Raw genomic sequence first — 15,408 nt, forward strand, 5'->3', positions numbered from 1 at the left:
CATCCACTGAGGCACGTGGTACTTCTTTCCTAGAGGCCCTATAATCATCTGACAACCCCAGCCATGCCTTCAGGAGAGAGAAACAACTGACAGCTCCCATGTCTTGGCATGCTCTGGGGACAGCCTCACACCAACTGGCACAAACAGCAAAGCAAAATGCAACCCTCCTGCCCAAAATCATCTGTTAAAAGACCAAGACACCTCTCATGCAAGAAACCATTGGGGAAAAACCAAGCACCCACCTTCACAGGACAACATGAACAGGCTGCAGAAGAAGCAACACAAAAATCTCAAAAGAAAATGGGAGGAAGGACAAATTGCATTTCTCAGCCACGCTCATCACCAAGCCTGTCACTGCACACCCTACCCAGCTCCTTCCCACAGGAACACAAGGCTTTGAAACCCCTCCCCAAAAAGATAGGCTCACAAGAATGAGAACAAACCCTGCAGGGTTTTCTGCCCTTTCTTACAGGAGATCCCATCGTACTGGCCAAACAGACGGGCTTTGCAAGCTTTCACAGACTCTCAGAGCACGAGTTGCTGATGGCACCAGTTCACCTTGGTGCTGCTCCAGTACAAAAATCTGATTGATTTTGGCAGTTCCTACACCAAGACATGCAACATCTGGAGCCAAAGCACAACACTGTTGATATTAATAAGCTGTCACCACACCACCACAAGCTTGAGCATCCAGGAAACACAGCAAAGGAGAGCAGAGGCAAACTGGTACTTCAGCTAGTCTTCAGGCTGCCCTGAAAAAGCACATCACCGGATGGCTCGACATGTTATTTTGCAAAGAAAAATTTGTGAAATGTATATTGCATAGAATTGAGCAGTCGTCAGCAAAAAGGGGACAGCCTACTAATGGTGCAGGTGATCATTCTGATGTTTCAGAACAGGGTGGCTTCTCTGGAGGGAGAAAATCTTTGTCAGGATAAGTCTCCACATGACTTCTGCTAATAATTAAGATCAAGAGAGAGGTCAGGCATGGAAAACTGTCCTCTCTGAGCCCAGCTAGCACCGCATAGTCCACCTCCCCAGTAGCATTCACCCTGCGCACCAGCTCCACACCTCCGTTAACCTTAGCTCCGGTCCCTCACCCACTATCAGCAGCACCCAGCAGGAATGCTCACCAGACACAAAGCCATGGCTGCCACAGGGAGCTTTCCTAAAGCTCTGCAGAGGGCCGACGTCTGTTTCCCTGAACTGACGGAAGGACAGTAGGAAGGAAAAAAGGAAGCATGAAACCCCTCGACTGAGATGGCAGCAGGCCTCTCATGCAAACGTCTTGCTTTTAGTGCTGTCAGCAGAACTGAGGAACAGGGTCAGGCTAATCACAGTCTTTCCATTGATTTCACTGACCCCTGAACCAAACCCCAAGAGTCTGAGCAGACTCAGAGCCGATTTACAGAGAATTAATCCAGACAACAGTGAAAGGCAAACACCACATTATATAACTCTTTTGTGATACCACTGAAACATCGCATCCTGCTGAGGATGGCTCTGATGGTGCTGACACACAACAGGAGAAAGATTAAAGAGACAACCAATTACTTTGCCTGCCCTCAGGTAAGCAGAGCAAAAAGTACAAAGCTACAAAGCAGCTGGGCATCTGCTGCAGGAAAGGCACCCAAAAAAAAAATGCACCATTATACTCCCAACTAATGCTAGAATCTCAGTAAATTCTCCAAGCGTGAGCAAGCAGCAAAGCTTCTTAAGTGGCCTTAACATAACATCCTGGATCTTCTACTGGATCTGGTAATTTTTTTTTTTTGTTTTCCACTGTGCTGTGACCACTTCAACAGCACAGCATGCTCCATCTTCAAAATTTCAAAGCCAGTTTGCAATGTGAAATTATGGACCACCTACCGTCTACTTCCACATCTCTATATTTCACTCTGAAATAAGGCCTGCACCTCCCTGAAAATGGAGAAGCAATGTGATCATTGTGACACTCATTAAAAACTCACTATTCTTCTACAACTTAAAAAAAACAAACATTATTTTGTGTTCATTGAATTGAAACTTATCCAACATTAAAAATAACATTCTTTAAAATCACTGTTTTCTAAATAACTCCTACAAACCAGCTCACTTTTCCTCTCCTATTATCACAGAGTAGGCCACATTCATCCCACCTTCACAGGGGAACTGAAGGCTGAAAGCTCACAAATTCACATAGGCTACCCACACCACGGGAGCTCTTCAAGAGCCTGGGCCACCATCACTGTCGTGGGGGCTGTGGCAGTGTGCTCCCCCTCACCTGATCTTTTGCCCCTGGCTCTGCTCAAATGAGAAGTACCAGTGACAGCCGTGATGAGATGCATCTGGTCATGATGGCTGCATCTGGCTCAGTGTGGACTCCTGGGAAACAGATAACCACACAATAGCTGAGAGCTGATTTATGGATGTGTGTCCTTGTCCACCTATCCAGAGTGCTAATTTATGTCCAACTCAGCCCACGCTTGATAGAAACTAACATCTGCAGCCGGTATGTAGGTATGACTATGAGCCAATCATCTTACCCCCATAAATAGTGAGCCACCCAAGAGCCCTTTGAGCTCTCCTGCACAGCAGTGAGCTGCGTGACAGGATCTCCCCTTGAGCAGGGGTGCCTCTCAAGGTTACTCCTCGAGGTTAAGAGATTCCCTGCCACAACATATACTCAGTAAGTGGCTAATAACATGCTAAACTTTGAAATCTTAGCTAAATGATATAAAGAATTGGTTGTGTACACAAAATCCTTTAAACTGTTGAACAAGTCTGGGACTAGGATTGGATCCATCCACCCCTAGACTTCTCTCTGAGAAGGAGTTTAGAAAGCAAGGGGGTCCTTTCTGAACCTCGTGACTCAACAGAAGGGTCTTCCTGACAGCTTGTCTCACCTGTGCAGTAAATAATCAAGTGAACCTTGCCATCAAATCTTGTTAAACCACTGTTGCATTTACTAATAAATTTTGTTAACTCATTGTAATATATTAATAAAATACATACTTTTGCTTCTCTCTCTTTCAAGTGAAATGTGCTCTCACTCTGTCTTCTGCAACAAATTGGCATATTCGGCAGGACGGCAAGTGGTATCACTGACTATTTACGGAGGCACGGAGTGAATCTGAGTCCCAGATTTTCAGAATAATGGGCTCATGAAAATTGGTATAATTGGGAAGCTGTTGAAGAGCACCTAGAAGTAACTAGGGGTTGCAAAAAGGATGGAAATGGGAAAGGAGTTATTTGCAAGATGCTAGGTGCATGCTTGGAAGGTGCATGTGAATAAAAAGAGAAAAGAAATAGAAAGGAGCAGGACCTAGAGAAAGAAATAGAAAGTAGAAAGGCAAATTGTTACTGTCTTTAAAAATTGAACAGCTGCTGAAACAGTTTACAGAGGGAAAAGGAAAAGAGACAAAAATTGGAAGAAAAGGTCGAGATGATGCTTGTTCAGGCTCCCTGTCCCCCTGACATTGTACAGATCAAGAAACTAATAGGATCCCTGAAGACTGGGATGAGAACATATGGGGTGATCCCGACAATAGTGACTCAGAAGAAGATCCTTTGATCCCCACGAATCTTCCTGAATATGAAGCCAGGCCTGTTGTTAAAACAGAAAGAACGGTGGGACCTCAGGGTGGTCATCCACAACACACTACACGAACCATCCCCTGGGATCCGTTGCAATTGACAAACTTGCAAGAGAGAGATAGCAGAAACCCAGGTGAAACTGAAACTGAATACTTGTGGCGAGCATGCCTAACCGGCGGCAACTGAATAATGCTGAATGAAGATGAAGCAAGTGGCTATTGGGGCCTGGGAGTTTTCTTAAATTTAAGACCTGACCCAACCAATACACGCCATTCTATCACCAGCCAAGTAGCTTATTGGGCTGGAGGAATAGACAGGATGGAGTGAGGTGAATCCTCCATTATCCCCATTAAATCTCTAAGTGAGTTCTCTACAGCCCTGTCATAAAAGCCGCTTGCAAACAAGCCATGCATAAACGTGGACCCCATGATGTCCCACTGTCTGATACAGTAGATTTTGCAATGTTAAAACCACCAATTAGAGGAGCCCCGGCAATTCTTAAATCCCACTTAGTTGCAAAACATGAAGAGATCAAGGAAGACACAGAGCACAACAGAGGTCTAGGTGATAACAGTCAGGGTCAGGTCAGAATGCTCGAAAGCAACTCCCTACACAGGCAGAATTGATGCACAGTGTTGTTAATTAGAGCCATGAAATGTGCTGGGGCGATACAGCATCTGAAAAACAAAACCTAAAGCCTGGGGAGGGAGATCACAAAGTAAGACCCAGGAAACAGGGAAGAGAAACTAGGTGGAAGGGAAACAAATTTAAAAACCCACAAACAGAATCTCAGGAAGGGAGGAATGAACTGTGGAGGAGTGCATTAGCCCCAGGCATTCCCAGAGCTGCTATTCAAGGTCAGCCTACTGGCATTATCTTGAGTCTGGTTGAAGCCTTCCAGAAACTAGATAAAAGTGACAAAAAGGACTGTATTTCAAGTCCTCCCTTATCAGCCCCCAGAAAGGGAGACAACCCCTTTCACTCCCTTAAGGAGGAATTACAGGGCATGGAGTCAAAAAACGAGTAACATCTGGGAGGCAATTGGGCCTGCCTGTCCAGAAGGTGGAGGCTTATCAGTAGATCAGTGATGATGGCCCATACATTTTAACTCCAGCTGGTCCTCAAGGACGATTGATTAAGTTTCTAACAGATACAGGAGCACAAATTTCAATACTAACGCAAAAAGATGCTGAGAAGGTGGGCCTATGAGCTGGACAGCAAGGAGTTAAGATTGCTGGTGTGATTGGGGCGAGTGTTGTGTTTCAAACTGCCAAGGCCAATTTATGGCTCCCAGGCGAGAAGCACATGTCGGCTACTTGCCTTGCAATTAAAGATCATAATGAAAATATTTTAGGTTTTGATGTTTTAAACGGACGAACCTGGCACCAGCCAAATGGCAGATGTGGTCCTTTGGTTTAAAATCGATCCCAATGCCAGTAGAGATCGGGAGGCTGCAGTGTGTGTACTCCGTGCAGCCCCTGCGCTCCCCAAGTCAAAAATCACTGACGTACCACAATATCCAATTTCTGCTGCCGCACGAAATGGGATTTCTGAAGTCATAGCTGATTTGGAGAAACCATAAATTATCTCCAGAACCACTCCCCATATAACTCACCTGTCTGGCCAGTTTGGAAGCCAGATGGGAGGTGGCATTTAATAATTGATTATCAGCGCCTGAACACTAATACAGCCCCACTGACAGCGGCGGTGCCAAACATTGCAAATTTAACAGCAGTGCTGATATCCCTAAGAAAATGGAATTTTTGGAACTGTCCACTAAAGACATAACAATGAACTATGCGAGCCTGGCAGAACAGAAGTTGAGGGCCAGAGACAGAAACTGAGAGATAGAGAAGCACTTGTTTTGCAACTATATCCTTGAGGAGAGCTGAGAGACTGATCAAAGCAAACATCCCACCACAGAAGATGCTGAGAATGGGCTGATAAAGTGTGTAGTCAAGGAGAACACCTAATTAGGGTGTAGATAAGAACTAAAACAAAGTGCCCAGTAGGGGAACTATCCTCTTCATAATACTAAAGATCAGGCCCATAGGCCAGGAACCGCTCCCCCTCTAGTAAATTCCTTAATCTATGAGCATGCATTGTAAATTAAAAGTGAGCTGTACCATTACATCCAAGCAAGAGAGAAATTAACAAATTATTAGCTGAGGCATGTGAATATTAACTGTCATTGACACATTTAACTGTATAAATGCCTTGTAGTTTCTCGGTGTGGGGTGCTAGCTTTGAGGGTTACCACCTAGCAACAATCTTTGCACAAAAATGACTTGAATAAAATACCTCCGCTCTGTGTGTAGTTTGGCGTTTTGCACACTGGGTGAACGAACCCGCTTTTGGGGATAACAGTGCCAAACATTGCAAACTGAACGACAACTTTGCAAGCAGCAGCACACCCCTGGATGGCAGCTCTAGACGTCAAAGATATGTTCTTTATGGTTTCCTTACAGGAGAAGGATAAAGAGAAGTTCGATTCCACTTGAATACAATATACTTTTAACAGACTCCCACAGGGATATAAACATTCACCCACAATTGCTCATACCGCACTTTCTGAACTTTTACAGTTTCACTTTCCCAAGTTGTGAAACTCTATCAATATATAGATGATACCCTAATTGGAGGAACTTCCCCTGAAAGGGTAGGGGAAGCTGCAGCAGCAGTGCGACAAGCACTAAATAAAGCAGAAATCAAGATTCCACCTGGAAAATGCAACGGACCAAGTAAAAGAAGTAAAACTTTTAGGTACTTGGTGGATAGCAGGCAGTGCAGTAATTCCTCCAGACACCTTAGGAAAAATTGAAGAGTTGCAAATGCCCCAATCAAGGAGAGAATTACAACAACTAATGGGAACTTTAGGATGTTGGAGGAAGCATGTACCTAGATTTTCTATAATTTCCCAACCATTATACTCACTCTTACTGAAAGGCAAACTCTGGTTGTGGAAACTAGAACATACAGAGGCAGTCAAAACTCTAACAACTCTAACAATTTTGCTTCTCTCTCTTAGGGATGAAGTGGGCTCTCACTCCCTCTTCCACAACAGGGGCACGCTGCTCCCGCCAAAGGACTCAGAGCCCTTCCTCAGCCCAGGGCTCGCAACCCACAAGCACAGAGAGAGCAGTTCCAAGGAGATGGGAAGAACTAGCACTAACCCACCCTAGCTTCGTGTAACCTCCTCCTCCATCCTTCTTGCTGCCCCCCACCCATTGCGGGGGAGAGATGACCCTTGGGCCTCCCTGGTCCAGGAGAGGTGGCTCCCTCCCCTGGTCCCGCACCCCACGGGGGAGTGCGGATCCCCTCCCTGCCAGGCTACTGCGGCTGCAGTGACATCCTGGGCCCCTCTCCCTGCCACTCCCCATCCACCCCCACAGCAAAGGCTCACGTGGGGTGCTCAGCTTGCCTGCTGCTTCTGTGCCAAATAACTTAAATCCAGCCAGAGGTTACCTCCAATCACCTGGTAATAAGATAACAGCTTTAGAAGACAATTCACGCATTTCAAGCAAGTCCTGACAAACAGATTTGCACCACTGTTACGATGACTGCAAAATCAGTGATCCGTACGATGCCTCAAACATTGCCAGATTTGTCTGAAAAAGATATCTAACATTTCTTTGTGCACAGCTCTTACATGCCCTTTCAGGGTATAGAAACACATAGAAATGCACATCTCTTACGTCAGCTGCCTCCTTCAGAGGTGGAACCTTCAAATGACAGGTGGAATGTGCCCAGGGGCAGAGCTGAGGTAGAGTATGGCACAGTACTCCAGGCGGTGCAGTTGACTAAGGCGTAGACCACTGCCCTCTGCATCAAACTAAGATTTTTCCAGCTGGGCAGTTGCTTCTTCTCTTCCCAGAAAGAGCGCTGGGAAGTGAGGAACGGTGGGCAAGAGGCACCACAGAGCTCCCTGGCACAAAGCTCTGCTCCCCCATGTCCAGCTCTGGAGAACCGTCCTGGTGTTGAGGTCTCAGCTTTCCCGGGCCATTGGGCTGAGCCTACGTGGGAGTGGGGCTGCAGAGAAACGGCTGGAGGCTGGCTTCACGCCCAGGAGCCTGCATGTGTAAGGTGAATACAGCTTTAAAAACATTGCATGGAAGAATTCTTAAAACCCCTTTGTATGTGTTTCTTTAGTTTCTAGATAACTAGGAAATGGCCTGTATGCTTTGACTTGGGATCTTAACCTTCTTTCTTCAGTCCCCAGCTGGGCAAGTAACAGCTGCAGTGATGGCTGCCACCGATGCTGGGTACTGCCACTTTGGCTGTGCGTATGTGTACCAGAATGAGAGTGAAGTGGCGAAGAGATTCAGCAGAAAATCAAGGAAGGCACTGTGAAATGAGGGGGCCTCTTGATTATCAGTAAGGTAAGGTTCTGATGACCTAGGATCCCAGGGAAGGTCTGCTTTGTGTAGAACATGTTCATAGGAGGAAATTTTCATGGGACTGTTCAAAATATATATTAAGCTTAAATGGTCCCAGAAAGTGTGCTGGTCTTTTTCCCTGCTTATGCAGGAAATCCTGTATTTGGCTCACCACTGAAATTAACTTAATTAAAAGAGCTCTTTAACTCATATCTGCCTGTAATAAGTGGCTTTTACATGTCTTGACTAATGGAACAGGATCACTTTTTCAGTTTACAACCCTGTTTGATCACATATGCTACCACAGTACATACAGCCCTCGGTATCACAGGCCAGCCCTGCTCGCAGAGCAAGCCCCTTCTGAAGAGCACTAGGATGGCCTCATTCCACATCACCTTCCAAAGGAGATACAGATCTTCTCAAGAACAGGACAGAAGGATTACAAGAGCTTGAACCCAGGAGGACACAGTGTGCCTTGGCTTTTTGTCTCTAGCTATAGTGCATGTTTCATGACAAGCCTCTGGTGAAGGGAGCGTGCCAGAAGACTCTTGCTGCCTTGAAACTGCATTACCTGGATCTCTACCTCATGCACTGCCTCACTCACTACCTCTTGGGTTCAAGGTACCATAACAGCAATGCCCTTGGCTTTCCCTCCTGGGACAGCTCCTCAAAACTGCCAGTAACGCTTGCAGCACTACCGCTGCTCCAGTCCAGAAAGACCACACACCTGTTGTGAGTACCAGTGCTGCTCCAGTGCTGCTCATTCATCTTTACTCAGGCCACGTGAGCCAGGCCCTTGATCTCTGCCTCAGAGACCGCTGCTGCACAGCGTCCTCTGCCCTTTTGATACTCGAGATGTAGATGTAGCACTAAGATCAGGCCTCCCAGTTGCAAGCATGAGTTGCACTGCTTTACTTTTCACTATGTCTTCTACAAATCCCAAGTATACTCATCTGCCAGTGACTTAGCCTCCTGCATTGTGGGAAGGAAGGCTGTACTTTGCTACCTGACAGAAATTCTTTCCTCTGCATGTTACAGAATCACAGAGCAGAGGCAAATGCTTCTATTTTCCATTTCTGTCTTTAAGCACTGAGTCGTTAACAGAGTACAGACTGAGCTGACCTTGCCTGTAAAAGCCTTAGTGTTGCTCACAGAGCTTGGATTTCTAAATATGAAATTTTCTGGCATCCAAGTTTCATACTTAACGTACTTCAAAGGAGCTGATGTCTAGTCTTAGCTTTTCTGTTCTGCTTAGAGACGTTAAGACCTTGATCCTAACTGTTGTTTTTGAGCTTATCAACTGTTTATCGTACTTTCAAAGCTGTCATGGCTAGTTTTATGTGAGCAAAGCCCTTGAGTAAAAGTGTCACAGCATAACACTCTGACATCTGCACAACACACTCCGTGTAGAGCAATATGGAGGTGTGGGAATCTAGCTCTGTTCTCATACATCTGAGATGTTCCGATTTTCCTAGTGCCACCAAATTATAAGGCTCCCCTCACAGAAGACCTGTGTGTACATAGTACCTTGTTCAGCAGATGTGGCTCACCCTAGACCTAACTTAAATGTCCTTTGGACCTAGAGAAGTCCTTATACTCTTCAAAAAACAAATCTTCAAAAAACAGTTCTTGCTCTCCCTTTACAGGCATGATAGAGGAGTACAGCAAGTTCATTTGTTCTGTTTTGTTTCACAAGTGGTGTGATTTGTTTATCTAAATGTGCTTTGGTGACTCACCACTCTGCTGGCTCCAGGAGATACACCTATCCCTCCTAGTACGAATGGTTGCTGGCAAAATACTATAAACATGCATGAACAATGTATACAAATATTAATATTTTCTGTACTAGATGTTAAAGCTGTCATGGTCCTCAGTTGTCTCAGTATTAACTTCCCAACAAAGAGTTTTCTTTCTCCATGACAGGCAGGAGAGGAGCTGTTTCCCACAGATGACAAAGGACATCAATACCCAGCAACACAGAAAAAAGTTCAGTCACTGTGGGAGAATCATGTTTTCTGTCTTTGGCAGTCTTTTCTGTGCTTTCATTACCTTCAGCAGTCACAAAGTTCTTATGTATTTATCTTATGGTATACAAGGTAGCTTTGCAAAATGCTCATGCTTAGTTAGCTGATAATCTTCAGTGGAGCTGCAGACCAGATTGCTTGACATGACATTAATAGCCACAGAACTGTCTTCACCACAGTCCTTAAACCATTCAAATATACTTTGCATGAATAAAGATATTTTAAGTTGTGAACTTGCCTACAGCCTGGGGTACAGCACTCCAGCGGTGGCTGGATATAACATTGTTCTAATTATCTTCCACATACACATACACCAACTAACTTGGTGTTTCTGCCATCTCAAGAAATAAGCCTCTGGGCTTGGGTGAGATGGAGGATATGGCATAAATACACCAGTGCACACTTCTTCCCCAAGAGACAAACTTGGCAAGTCCAAACAGTTATCTTTCCATCCCCATGAAGGGAAACAAGCGTGTCAGGAAGAACATCTTCAGGCCCTGTTTTGTGTACTGGATGCTGATTTTGCTCCTCTTCCTGTTAGGCCATGGAAGAGCCAGTGGTTACTGGTCTGGTAAAAGCCATTGCAATCTCCAACTTTAACTGTGAGCAGATTGAAAGAATCTTGAACAAGCCGAGACTGAAACACAAACCTGCAAATAACCAGGTAAGCTGCAAAGTGACTGCAGGTGAATAGTTTTCAGGGATTATAAAGATCTCATTACAGGTTAATGAAGAGAGGCTGCCTTGGAATTTGTGAGGGAGCTAGCATGGATTATACCTGGAACACTGAGACAGTAATTTCACCATTAATCATTCATCTAAATACAGATTTCTGTTGCTATCTTTCCTCTGTGTAGGGCTAAGCTAGAGGATCCTTCCCTTCTGGATGACCCCAAGATCAAAGAGATTGCAGCCAAGCACAACAAAACACCAGCACAGGTAGGTAGCTGCTGGACAGTGGGTACTTCTTCCTGTAACACAGGACAACTAATGACAAAGTAAAGGACAGGCTGGGTCTTCATTCCCTGTCAACTGCAGGGACAGGAATGATTTAAAATTCAGCTCTGCAGAAGCAGGTGTATCTTAGGGAAAACAGTTGTTGGAACAGGCTCTGCTTCCTCCAGAGCAAGAAGAATTATTCAGTTTTCTGTTCTTGCAGGTTCTCATTCACTTGAGAACAAGAACTTACAGGTTCTCATTCATCACATCCAGAGAAATGTGATTGCGATTCCCAAGTCTGTCACACCAGAGCGCATTGTGAAGAACTTAAAAGGGAGTGATTGCGAGTGACCTGAGTGCATGGCATGTTCAGGGGTGGCATGCCTTCCCCCCTGCAGAGCAAGAAGCAATCCTTTCTCACCCTTCCCAACTCCTCCTCAGGCAATAGGATTTGTTGCTTATTGTCTTTGATTTGTTCAGAGATTTCTAGCTGTTTCCCTTGTTAGGTGTTTGTTTTTGAATTGACAAAGGAGGAGATGGCATTTTCAGCCATCTATTTTCCGCTTTAAGAGGAACTAGAGAGTATATGCAGTGAGCACATAAGAGGTAGCATTCAGTATTTGGTTTTTCCAAACCCTTAAATTATGACCACTATATACACAGAGATTTTGCATCTAAATGTTGCATAGTATGCTGAGAGTCGGAGTCACTGACAAACTGACTTGGGTGTTCCCAGTGTACAAATGGCACATATTATCCAGGAAAACAAATATGGAACAAATCCATTCTACAGCTGTATAGTTCAGATCCTGCCTTGGTGGTTCCACTAAGTACCTATTACAGCTTGATAAAGTAAAATGAAAAAAAAAAAAAAAAGGCTGAAATTAATTCCTTTATTCCCTTCAGGTGCAAAACTCACAAGGAGTAACCTTTCCATGCAGAATACTGAAGATGGTCATATCCTGCCCTCACATCCTCCAGAGCTTGGTCTGATATTCTTCCTATCTAGCTAGCTTTCTTATTGCATCTCTCCTCCTGCAGCCAGTGAAGTCACAGGATATGTATTCAGTGATTTATGGTGGTGGTGGTTTTCCTTTTTTGAAATAAGGACAGAATAAAGTGGTTCTAAAGAAAAAAATGTGGGCTGCAATAATTCTCTTCAAAAATGTGGAATTAAGGAGAAAACCGGGTGAGACAACTACACAGTCACACTTGTACTCCGTCTTATATCAACAGGCTACAGAGGATAATCAGCAGTTTTGAGCACTGGAGGAAAATCTCTGAGAAATGTGGACTGAAGACTAACCTCCTTAGGACAAGTGAGACAACCAGGAGTTTCACCACTCCAAAACTAACTGAAAAAAGTGTTTTTTACTATCTATCCCTGTATTAATTGAAAAAAAATCCACATGCAGAGAACATATAGATGCATCCTGGGCAGTACTTTTACACAGGCTTTCTCCTATGTCAAAATACAACAGCATGGTGAGTTTTGGATACTTCACAATTTCCACATGCTTCAGATTATTGCTAGTTGTGAAATTCCATTCTTATGTGGAAAATTGTTAACAAGCAAAAAAAATCCCTCAGAATTTGCATCTGTCATTGCATTCAAATGACTGTCTTTGGTAAAAGCTAATTTTTAATGCAACAATGAAATTGAAGATTCCTGCCTGATCAAAAAGATCTTTTGCTTTGACAGTGTGTTTATGCTCTTGCCTAGACCTTATAGCTAGGAGTGAGACAGGATGCTGGATCCCCAACATCATCTGACTTAAGGAACTTATTTCATTCTTTACTAGCTCCATTATTTTTGAGTTCAATATTCTGCCTGTTGCAGATAAAACTGTTGTGTTTTTTTTCAGACTAAAGAAGGCAACATACAGCCCCCTGGGCCAGGAACAAAATGTGGCAGAGGGTTGCAGTACAAGTATTTTTAGTACGTCTGTACAGAACTAATAGATGTTAACCCATTGCAGACAAACAAAAGAAATGAGAATTTCCTTGCTGTCCTGTTTTTAAGATGCACTTGTATTTCAGACCCACTCTGCACAGCTGTACTTGGCTTTTGCTCCTAGGTCACCGGCAGCTGCTGAAGTCTCTCTGCTGGGGAATCATCTCCCCTAACTTTAGGTACCGACCTCAGGGCCAGCCTCTAAGCTCCAGTCACAGCCAAGGGAGATCTGGGCTGAACAAGGGCAGTAGTATCCAGCACGATCCACTACACCCACGGCAGCAGCTGCCCGTAGTTCAGACCCAGCTTCCTCTTTAGGCTCTCTAGACCTCATGCACCTTCTCTCCTGTGAACAAAGGTGAAATACACACAGGTCAGCTGCAGTAACCTACACTTTGGGGACACGAATCCTCCCTGGGACAACAAAGCCACTCGGAGCTTTCCCCTGCGGGCACCAGAGGGCAGCCAGCCCTCAGAGGAGACCCGCAGTGCCACCTCCCCACCGGCCACCAGCCCCCGAGCTCCGGCTACAGCCCCCAGCAGTTTTGGGGGCATTTCAGACACCACACAACTGCGAATGGCTGCCCCCCGGCCGGGGAGGCTCAGCCCCTCCTTGCTGCACCCAAACCACTGGCCTCCTACAGGCCCTGCCAGCCTCGGGGCCAATTCCCTGGGCAGCACCAAATGCTCTGAGCCCAGGGCACCCAGCCCAAGACAGGGGCTCAGGGATGATGGCCTGTCCCCTGCAAATCATCTCCTTCGGCAGCACCCTTCAATCCAACCACCCCCTCCCACCACTGCCCTGACCCCACAGCTTCAGGGCTGCAGTTGGGCCCCCCTCCCCCCCACCCCACCCCGCCCCGCTCCGACCCCTCCCACAGCACTGCAGCAGCAGGGGCTAGCTCACCCCCATGGGGGAGCAGCAGGGCCTGAGCCCACCAACCCCGTTGGCCTCTATGCCTCCAGCTCATCCTGGCCTCAGAGGGCATAGTGCAGAGACACAAGTCCCAGCAACCCAGTGACAGCAGAGCCCGGCGCCTGAGCTCCCCACACACCCTTACAAGCACAGACACCCACTCTGGAGCATACCTGGCACAGGGTAGATGTGCAAGTGTAGGTCTCAAGGAATTAATCCCCAAGCCTCCTTCTCACCTGACGCTCAAACTCAAGCCATCAAAACAATCAAGGTTCCCTCAACAACACTGGGCAAGATGAGGTAGTATTTGCTTTTGTGGCTGTGTCACCTTTCTGTTTCCTCCTACTGGGCAGGTGATCAAACGCATAATCATAAAGTTGCGCATCAGGTTTCATGGGAAAATGGTAAAACCTTTTGTTCAAGAAAAGAAGCACTTTAGGACCTTCTTTCCAAAATTTCCACTTTCAATTCATGAACATGTAATCCAAGAACATTTGTTTCACAGCTTCCTGAAGGTGGCAACGCATAAAAACCTCAGCAATCCCCAGGCTGAGGTGAGACAGCTCTGCTGAGACCAAATACACATTCTTATTGAACAACAAAGGGACAATATTTGCTATGGTGCAGGGAAAGCCAAAGTTTTAGACTGCTGTCTTTTCAGTGGTGTGCCTTCTCCTGCATGGGTCACCCAGTGGCCGCAGTGCCTTTGGGCATTTCCCTGCTCCAGCATGGCTCATGCACCGGCTGTAGTCCCCTCAGAAGTAACCCCTTTCGGCACAGACCTCCTTCAAAGACTGAACCTGTTTCCAACAGCGTGTCTGAGCCAGGGGACTGTGGGCTTAAATTCTAGCAGGAGATAGGGTGTTTACATCGGTTTTGGAGCTAGCTGGAATTGGTTCTGGCTGGCACTGAGCGGTTCACCAGCTCCACACAGGTCAACACTGACATCCTCTGATACCCCCTGCAATTTATGTCCTTTACATTCCACCCTTCACCTCACTGAAAGACATATTTAGGATAATTTCACCCTTATATAAACTCTACCTTGAACATCATCACAATGTTAATGTAGATTCTTTATAACCTCCATCCCTTATCCCTGCAGACCAGACTAATGCAGTTAACATCTTATCAGTGTGAATGTAACACACATTACAAACCCACCCCCTCCCCAGCAGACAAAATTATCAGGATCAACACTACAACAGTCTTAACATATACTTTCCAACGCCTTCCAAAACTTTTTCCAAGGTCAACCATACTACTGGACTACCAGCATTATCCTTGGCCATGCCGCTCATCTCCTGCCTGTCTTCTGGCACACTCCCTCCCATACAATACATGTAAGTCACTCCTTGACGTCCCACCAGCTTATCAGGTGATACCAGAGAGGCGAGAATAACTGTGCTCAGACCTTGGAGATTTCAGGCCACAGCATCAGTGATCACCATTTTTTCAGGGTCCCTTCCCCATTGCCTGTAAACACAATCCAGCAGTCCAAGCAACTGCAGTTGACTACCTCCCTCTTCCTAGTTCCTTTGTGGGGGTGTCTCACCTGTGGGATCAGCAGGACTGGGCCACTGCTCCATACAGCTCTTCACTAGCAGATCCTAAAGCCCTCCT

The 15,408-nt window shown here is 45.8% G+C and overlaps 1 pseudogene; it reads left to right on the forward strand.

Moving 5' to 3' along the window:
- Positions 1-1,497: 1,497 nt before the first annotated feature.
- LOC142055214 (aldo-keto reductase family 1 member B1-like) lies at positions 1,498-11,484 on the forward strand (annotated as a pseudogene).
- Positions 11,485-15,408: the final 3,924 nt, after the last annotated feature.

Source organism: Phalacrocorax aristotelis, chromosome 1, assembly GCF_949628215.1.
Source record: "Phalacrocorax aristotelis chromosome 1, bGulAri2.1, whole genome shotgun sequence".
NCBI classification, from domain to species: Eukaryota; Metazoa; Chordata; class Aves; order Suliformes; family Phalacrocoracidae; genus Phalacrocorax; species Phalacrocorax aristotelis.